Consider the following 10,325-nt stretch of genomic DNA (forward strand, 5'->3'; position numbering starts at 1 on the left):
ATTAATAGGATTGCTTATATTGCACTATGTGAAGTTCTCCAACTGTGAATTTTTAAAAAATTAGGGTTGGAAGTACACAATTATTATGACTTATGCCTTATGGAAACTTGTTTGATGCTAATTATTAAAATAATTTGTCAGTTTTGATAATCAGGATCTTTAATCCTAAAGCCTACACTCTTTTGAAATAACAGTAAGCAGGATTCTTTCCACATATTATCCTTGGGGATTAGAGACTGACAGATAATAAATTATTAGGTTAGCTCTTTAAATTTTTGTTTAAAATATCCTGGTTTTAAAAAGCATTCATAAGTTACCTTATGAAAAAAATATTTGATATATTTTCTCAGAAGGTTTTTGATCTGAGATCTGTTCTCATTTAAAATGCACTGAACCCCAAAGTGTAACTGGGGAAATGTTATTTGAGATATAGAGAGATTGTTGCCCTCTGCACTGCTGCTGCCACTTCTATAGTGTGGTAAGTTGTAGGGCTGTTCCTTAGAAAGCTGGACACCCACAACTCCCATTAGTCAGCCGGACTTGCATGTGTCAGAGGCCATTTCCTCTCAGGAACAGACCTGTGATATCCATTTACCCCCCCCCCCACCCCCCAACATGATGTAATGTCATTTTCTTAAAATATCCTATTGAAATCTCCCGGATTCCTTTCAATAGTCACTGGGAAATCGATGCCGATCCCGGGAGACTCCAGGCCAATCCTGGAGGGATGGCAACCCTATCTCCACAACAGGTTAGTAAAACACCCCCAAAAATCCCAGATTCATATTTACCCACAGTGTTGAAGAGGTCTTGAGTGGATAACTACAAATGTCCAGTGGCCGGTCTTCTGTCTGCAGGGGAACTTGAGAGGTGTTCATGTGTCCATAGAGCTCAGATTTCTCCCTCTTTTTATGCCCAATTCGTTAGTATTACATAGCTTGTTCATCAAAATAAAAACAAAACAAAAAAACCCAAACAAACTGCTGAGCCGAAACTAAGTTAAGTGTGGAGATTTCCAGCTTGTCAGGCAGAGAATATTCCATCAGTTAACCAGCTGTATAGCAATAGTTAACTATTGCCAGACTTTCAATCTTGGAAAACCGCATGCTTGGGAAAAACAACTCAAGTCAGGAGGGCATAGGGTCATGTTTACTTCTCGAGGTCACTCACTTCCCTCTCCCCTCCTGGTCTGTTAGTTGTGCTAAGGTTTCTTTTAGCTGCTTTCAGCAATAAGCATAACAATTGGTATTCCAGCAACTGGCAGTGGTTTAAACACGTTGCTGGGCTCTGGGCTATCAAAAATCTGCTCCTACAGTGTCTGCTGGCACATGATTCTTCAGTTCTGTTCTTTCATGGTATGCCACAGGTCGTGTAAGGTGCACCGAGATGCTGAGCTCCCCTCCCCCCATTGTGGGGTGGGAAGAGTGTGGCTCTGCTGCATTTACTTTTGGCTATTCTTTCAGGAATGATGTGTGTGACAAGTTGAAGAAATCCCCATTGATTTCCAGCAAACAGGGAATTAATTCACTTCCTGGATATTTCCTTGAGGCTTAAGGTAGAGAAATAAAATGGAAGGAGGCGAAGGCTTTTTGGCTTTTTCTATTTGTGTTCTTTTATTGTACAGTAACTCCTCACTTAAAGTCGTCCCAGTTAACATTGTTTCGTTATGAAGTTGCTGATCTATTAGAGAACATACTTGTTTAAAGTCGCGCAACGTTCCATTATAAGGTTGTTTGGCTTGCCCTGCTCCACCCGCCTACCTGGCGCTCCTGTTGGGGAGCGGGGTCGGGGTGCGGGGGCTTGCCCTGCTCCACCCGCCCGGCGTTCCAGCCGGGGAGAGGGGTCAGGAAGTGGGAGCTTGCCCCGTTCCACCCACCTGGCATTACAGCTGGGGAGCAGGGTTGGGACGCGGGGGCTTATCCCACTCCACCTGCCCGGCATTCCCAGCCTGGGAACGGGCAAGCCCCTGACCCCACTCCGCGGCAGGAGCGCCAGACAGGCAGAGTGGGGCAAGTCCCCGTGCCCCAATCCCACTATGCCCCGCCTCAACCAACCTTCACAATCATCATTGGTGAGTACAGTATTAAATAGTTTGTTTAAAATTATTGAAAATTTATACTGTATATGTATATAATGTCTTTTGCCTGGCGAAAAAAATTTCCCTGGAACCTAACCCCCCCCCCCCCATTTACATTAATTCTTATGGGGAAATTGGATTTGCTTAACATCGTTTCGCTTAAAGTAGCATTTTTCAGGAACATAACTACAACGTTAAGCGAGGAGATACTGTATAGGAATTGGGTAGAATCCCTTTAAATAGTTAGTGAGCCCTCTGGTGGTGCTCTTTGTGTTCTGAGAAACATGCCAAAGCAGTGGTGCATGTATGGAGCTCAGCCTTGCATGTTGCATGTAGTTAGTAAACATGGTTATTTGGCCTCCGCTGTGCCATGTGGTTACTTCATATTACATTTGTTGTGTAAAGAGCAAAAGACACAGCAGTTGGCAGCGAGCATGGGATACTGATCCAGGAATACAGTGGCACAGAGCGTGCCTGCAGAGGCCTGGTACAACTGAAAAGCCCTCCAGCCACTAGGACTGTGAGAACACTGCTGATTTAGAGAGAAAGAAGGCTTAAAATATGCATCTGTTTAGGGCAAATGGATTTTGGACTTCGATAGTTCACTAGAAGACTGGCTCACCTATATTGAGAGACCAGAACATTAGATTTTAAGGCCTGAAGGGGTCATTAGATCACCTAGTCTGACCTCCAGTATAACACAAACCATTACATTTTACCCAGCTACCCTATAATAGGACCCAGTGACGTTAGTGAGACTAAAGCATTTCAGTCCTCAGGAGACAACTGTTCAGTGCCAATGGCAGAGAACAGGAGAGACTGAGGAGCCACCAATGCCTGAATCCCCTTCAATGTCAGGGAATTCATTACGTGAGATGTGCCCAGGTGATCCATGCGCCATGATGCAGAGGAAGGTAAAATCCCACCAAGTCCCTGCTAATATGACCTGTGGGAAATTCCTTCCTGGTGCTGAATCTGGTGATTAGTTTGACCCAGAGTATGTGAGTGAAACACATAGGGTTGCCAACTTTCTAGTCGCACAAAACCGAACACCCTAGCCCCGCCCCTTCCCCAAGGCCCTGCCCCCACCCCAAGGCCCTGCCCCTGCTCACTACATTCCCTCTCCCTCAGTGGCTCGCTCTCCCCCACCCTCACTCACTTTCAGTGGGCTGGGGCAGGGGGTTGGAGTGTGGGAGGGGGTAAGGACTCCGGCTGGGGATGATGGGTTTGGGATGCAGGAGGGGGCTCCAGGCTGGGGGGTGGGGCTGAGGAATTTGGAGTGCAGGAGGGGGCTGTGGGTTGAGGCAGGGGTGGGGCTGGGGATGAGGGGTTCAGGGTGTGTGAGGGGGCTCTGGGCTGGGGTAGGGGGTTGAGGTGCAGTGGGGGTGACGGCTCTGGACTGGAGGTGCAGGCTCTGGGTTGGGGCCAGGGATGAGGGGCTTGGGGTACAGGAGGGGGCTCCAGGTTTGAGGGGGGCTCAGGGCTGGGGCAGGGGATTTGGGGCTTGGGGTTGGAGTGTGGGCTTACCTTGGGTGGCTCCCGGTCAGCAGCGCAGTGTGGGGGCTAAGGCAGGCTTCCTGCCTGTCCTGGCAGCGTGCTGCATGTGCCCCGGAAGCAGCCAGCAGGTCCGGGGCCTAGACGGGGGGGATGGGTGGGGGTGGGGAGGCAGGAGGCTCCATGCACCACTCTCGCCTGTAGGCACTGCCCCCCCCAGCTACCATTGGCCGGGAATTGGCCAATGGGAGTGCAGATCCGGTGCTCGGGACGGGGGCAGTGCACAGAGCCTCGTGGCCCTCCAGCCTAGGAGCTGGATCTGCTGGCTGTTTCCGGGGCACAGCGCAGTGCCAGCCAGGACAGGTAGGGAGTAGCCTTCCTTAGCGCCGCAGCACTGCCGACTGGACTTCTAACGTCCCAGTCAGCAGTGCTGACCTGAGCCGCTAGGGTCCCTTTTCCACTGGGTGTTCTGGTTGAAAACCGGACTCTCGGTCACCCTAGAGACACACCAGCCAGGCATCTCAGAGAGATGATTCTTTGTACCACCTCAGAGCCCTAGTCCACCCCGTCTGGTGTCCCGTCTCCAGCCGTGGCCAATCTCTGATACTTTGGAGAAAGGTGTGAAAAAAACTCCAGAATACATCTGGCCAATTGTGCATGATAGAATGATATAAATAAATATATCACAATGAGAGAAAAGTGGCAGTTTTGCTAAGTGTCATGGGGCTAAAACCTGTAACCTGCTGCATGGCCCAACAGCTCCTATTAACCAGCAGACAAAGCATTTGCTGAGATTGTGGAAATGCTACAAAAATCACCTATCCCTAGAGCCACTGGTGCTTGCAGAATGTTTATGCTTTTATAAACAGAATCCAAAAGAAAATTCAACATTTCTGAATGTGGCTGAATTAAGGAAATTAACAGAGCATTGCCAATTTGGAGAGAATTTAAATGATGCATTAAGAGATGTATTGATATGTGGTATGTGAAACAATCCAAAACCAGCTATTGACAAGATTAATTTGACCCTACAATGTGCACTAAAATTTGCTGTATCAAGGAAGACAACTACTAAAGATGTCAGGGAGCAGCATCATTATGTAATCTGTGCAACAAATACATGAGGCGTTATGCAAAAAGCACAACATGGGCAACACTGCATGCTTTCATTGTGGGAAACAGACTCACAATGCAAATAGAGGGCAAATCTTTAAAAACTGTAAAAAAACAGGTACACACGGAAAATGTGCAGGGCAGTGCAGCAAGTACAACCGCCGCCTCGTAAGGGCAACTCCAGAGGATTTCCGATTCAGCAGCTTGCAGATAAATGACAATAGGAAGTCGATCTGTGCACCTGTTTAACTTAAAGACAACGAACAGAGGCCAGAACTACATTACAAAGTTTTGTCAGCAAAGCTATATCTGACGGGGTGTGAAAAAACCACACCCCTTAGGCCAACATAGCTATGCCAGCAAAACCTCCACTGTGGATGGAGTTATGCTGACAGAAGACTGCTTCTGTCAGCAAAGCTAATGTTCTTCAGGGAGGTAGGTTACTGGGCCAGCAGAAAAACACCTTCTATCGGCATATACTGTGTTTACGCTTGAGGGCTCTGCCAGTATAGCTACACTTGTCTAGCTGTATCAGCAAAGCTGTGTAGTGTAGACTAGCCCAAAATATTATTTGGACTTTTTCACAAGTGGCAGGAAGTATTTTCATGATTCATACCTGTAAGGGTTTATTTAAGTATAACAGGAGAGTGTTTGGCAGAGCATCAGTACCCGCTGTTTGGCAGTGAGCCATTGTTAAGAATATTCCTGGCACTTGTTGTTACTTGGACAATACACTGCTCATGGGAGTTAGTGATAAAGAGCACCTTGGGAACCTCCAGAAGGTCTGTGGGAGGCTGTCTGAGCACGGTCATAGAGCAAACAAGGCATTCAAACTGCAAAATGTGTCACAATTACGTACCTTTCTGGAAATGGTCAGTTATTACCATAGGTTCTCATCTAATATAGTGACAATGTTATATCCTTTGAGTGAACTGTTACAGAAATGATGTTGGTCCACGCAGTGTACCCAGGCTTTGGATGACCCCAAGAAGATTATAGCGTTTGAAAGAGTCTTTACACACTGCAATGCAACTTTGCCTATAAAGATATGGAATAGGAGCAGCCATTTCACATGTATTGAAGATCACACTGAAAGGCCTATTGCCTTAGCTTCCAGATCTTTTTGCCCAGCAGAACATAACTATGCTCAAATTGACAGAGCAGCTACGATATGCTGCAGTTCTGTGTTCACATAAATAGCTTTTGGTTCTTTTTTAAAACCTGTGGGTACTAACGACCTGACCCGAAGGCCAGTGAAATCAATAGAATGTTAGCATTGATTTCCAGTGGGCTTTGGTTCAGTCAGGCTCAAGAATAAAGCTGTGGAGGGAGAAAAACACTTTTTGTTGTTGTTAAACCCATAGGCACACCTTACCAATTTGCAATTCATTTACTTTCTATTCAGAATAATATCTAGAAATAACAAGGAAGTATTATAGAAGCAATGGGGGCATATGGAGGCATTGGATGTTCAGATCCCACTTTTTGTTTCTAGTTCTTGTAGAACAGAAACCAGAAAGAGCTGTCAGCATAAGCTGTAGGTGCTGTACAGTACCAGCCAACATGTTTTTAGCATCATTTTAACATCATAAATATTTAGTTGATAGAATTGCAGTGCTGGCGATGAGGGAACATTTATGAAATTCTATGCTCAGGATAGAGCATTTATTAGAGCTGGTCAAAAATTGCAACCAGCTTCTGGTTTTATTTCTTTGTTTCTACCTTTTATTTCTTGTAATGTTTTTTGAGAATTCCTCTGTGGACCTCAAGATTATTGATGCTCTATTTTTTGTCTCCTATTAAAAACAAAAAAAGCCCCAATAATATGGTTTATCTTTTTTTTCTTTTATGTTGCACCTCCTGAGAATACAAACAGCACATGCCTCCAGTGTTATTCCTAATGTGCCTGTTTTACAATAACAAAGAAAAAAGTTGTTGCTGTTGTTTAAAATGGAATGTCACCTTCCTGGTCTAGCTCCTATTCTGTTAAAAAGGTCCATATAGTATTATTGTCCCCACAGTGTGTGGTGGGACATAAATCATCCAGTTCTGCCTTCACCTTCTTCCTAGTGTTGCAGGTGGTAGGCTGGGATCAGTTGGTAAGAATGAAGTTTAGGAGAGGCCAGGACATATGAGATTAGGGACCTTGTTACAGGTTGAAAGAAATCCTTAGTTAGCTTGATGACCGCCTACTGGATTATAGTGGTCAAATGAGATTTTATGGTGACCAGAATTTATATTTTATTTATTTAAAGTATGTTTTTCCTCAGTTATTTTGCCTTGTTTTTAGTTGATCGTTAATTTCTGCTGCTTTTCACTTGGGGTTATGATTTCAAATCTCACTCTCCCATTTTTAAAATGTTCTAAAGCAGGGATCGGCAACCTTTGGCATGCGGCCCGTCAGGGAAACCCGCTGGTGGGCCGGGACAGTTTGTTTACCTGCAGCGTCCGCAGGTTTGACCAATCGTAGCTCCCACTGGCCGTGGTTCGCCGTCCCAGGCCAATGGGGGCTGCGGGAAGTGGCGGCCAGCACATTCCTGGGCCTGCGCAACTTCCTGCAGCCCCCATTGCCCTGGAATGGCGAACCGCAGCCAGTGGGAGCTGCGATCGGCCGAACCTGCTGATGCTGCAGGTAAACAAACAGTCCCGGCCCACCAGCGGATTTCCTTGATGGGCCGTGTGCCAAAGGTTACCGATCCCTGTTCTAAAGTAAACTGTTTATCTCCCCACCCCCAGTATTTTTCTTTTTCTCAAATCTTTTTCCCCACCCCTTTTGTTTAATTGTGGTTATGTCCTCTGTGTTCAATCTTTAAAATAATTCCATGCATGGAATCTCCCCTTCAGGTCAGTGGGAATTAGGAGTTTGGATTTGTAATAGCTACATGTTCACAAGCAATCATCATTGTCCTGTGGTTATACACAGAGGTAGACTTTCTTGAAGGCAGACATTTGTGAGGGAAATTGAGGTTGCTGAAACTAACAAAACCATTTAGCAGTGTCTCAGGCTTTTCAGAACTTTTCTCTTCCTTATAGGAACCACAAGTAATCATAGATTGATGGCTTGTCTTATTCTGTTCACCAGCATGTCTATTTTGCTTTGTACACTTTGTTCACAGCATATTGAAATTGTATCCTGCCATGATTTCAAGAGCTGTAACATATCATGAGTTTCCACACCCACAAATTCAGAAGAAACATTTTCTACCTTGTTTCGTATTGTAATATGAGACTTTTACCCACATCGAGACTTTTGTGTATTAAGTCCAATCTTTAAATCTTTCAGTCCTACTCCTTATCCAGGATCTGCACAGCACTGCTTCTAGGGGATTTGATGCCACTGTCTTTGATGTGTGACATCAGTGGTTTAGGGTTAAAAGGTTTCCTTTTAGGAATTGTTAAGACCTTCCAGGGCTGCAAGAAGTGATGTAAGCTATGTGTGTGTGACCAGTTGCTAACAAGTTGAATTAGTAAAAACTCAGACACATTTATCTCCTTCTCACTTCCCTCTTGATATTTATTTCATCCTAATGACTCCCAAACAGCCTATTGAAGCTAGGGTTAGACATGCCTTTTAGGGAAAGCTATGCTGTTCAATTCCCAGTGACATAATTTATTCACATAGAAGTTATCTATATTAGAATGATCAGATGCAGTAGGTGCCTACATTTGATACAAAACTATAAATCATACACTCAAATATATCTGTCATAGTCATCTAAAATATTTATTGTGCTGACTCAAACAAAAAAAAAGTTTGGATTCCTTATCACAGAAGCCTGAATAAACAGTATATTTATTAATCAACTTATGGATTCTTATCTCTATTTTATGCATTGATTCTGCAGAAAACCTACAGCTTTGAGTATATTTTAAGTCAGAATGGAGCCTTAAGATTTATTCCAGCACCACTGCCACATTCCTCTGAGTTGATAATCCTGACAGCTATATTTACATTGCATAGCTTTAGATTACAGGGATCATATGGCATACATTTGCCAACATGGATCCAACTATTGGTCTATCTAATCAAAGAATGTATGTCATGCTCACAAGATTGGGGATTGTATCTAGGGTCATGGTGGACAACCATCTGAACAGGAGTCGATGGTGCAATACTATGGCTAAGAGGGCTAACACATACCTTGGATGTATAAATAGGAGAATATTGGGTAGCAGTAAGGAAGTGGCATTAGTTCTGTATATGGTGTTAGTGAGACCATTACTGGAGTACTGGGTGAAATCCTTGTCCCGCTGAAGTCAAATGGGAGTCCTGCCATTGATTTCAATGGAGCCAGGATTTCACCCACTTTGTCTAAATCTAGTGTCCACACATTGAAAAGGATGTTGAAAAACTGGGAAGAGTTCAGAAAAGAGCCACGAGAATGAGTCAGGGTCTGGGAAACCTGCTTTATAGTGAAAGACTAATGAAGCTCAAGCCCTGTAGTTTATTAAAGAGAAGGTTAAGAGGTGACTGGATCACAATCTATAGGTTCTCTGTGGGGAGAAGATTCTGATACTAAAAGTTTCTTCAATTTAGCAGATGAATGCTGTCAAGGCTGTATCCCCACTTTGAACTTTAGGGTACAAGTGTGGGGGCCTGCATGAGGACTTCTAAGCTTAACTACCAGCTTAGTTCTGGTCCGCTGCCATCATTCCCTTCCCTGGCAAGCTTTGAGAAACCTTTCACCAATTCCCTGGTGAATACAGATCCAACTCCCTTGGATCTAAAAACAAGGAAAAATCAATCAGGTTCTTAAAAAGAAGGCTTTTAATTAAAGAAAAAGGTAAAAATCATCTCTGTAAAATCAGTATGGAAAATAACTTTACAGGGTAATCAAACTTAAAGAGCTCAGAGGACCCCCCCTCTGTCTTAGGTTCAAAGTACAGCAAACAAAGATAAACACTCTAGTAAACAGTACATTTACAAGTTGAGAAAACAAAGTAAAACTAAGACGCCTTGCCTGGCTTTTTACTTACAAGTTTGAAATATGAGAGACTTGTTTAGAAAGATGGGGAGAACCTGGATTGATGTCTGGTCCCTCTCAGTCCCAAGAGCGAACAACCCCTTAAACAAAGAGCACAAACAAAAGCCTTTCCCCCCCCAAGATTTGAAAGTATCTTGTCCCCTTATTGGTCCTTTGGCTCAGGTGTCAGCCAGGTTACCCGAGCTTCTTAACCCTTTACAGGTAAAAGAATTTTGGAGTCTCTGGCCAGGAGGGATTTTATAGTACTGTACACAGGAGAGCTGTTACCCTTCCCTTTATAGTTATGACACGCCCCCCAAATCACAGATAGTGTTGGACGTTCGGTTCCACACTGGCTGTGATTTCTTCCTGGAGTTCTAGGAGAAAACAGAGTTAATAAGACACATGTACCTTTAGACATACTACTGATTATATAAAAACTAACAATATGTTTCATTCCAAGAACAATTGTTAACCAGTTAACTCTGGGAAACTTTCCCGGGGCAGTGCATCAGCCACTTTGTTAGAAGCTCCTGAAATGTGTTGTATTTTAAAATCAAAATCTTGGAGAGCTAAACTCCACCGAAGAAGTTTTTTGTTATTTCCCTTGGCGGTATGAAGCCACTGTAGCGCAGCATGGTCTGTTTGTAGTTGGAAACGCCGTCCCCAAACATATG

This window comes from Terrapene carolina, unplaced genomic scaffold (assembly GCF_002925995.2).
Source record: "Terrapene carolina triunguis isolate 2854851 unplaced genomic scaffold, T_m_triunguis-2.0 Scaffold141, whole genome shotgun sequence".
Taxonomy (NCBI): Eukaryota; Metazoa; Chordata; order Testudines; family Emydidae; genus Terrapene; species Terrapene triunguis.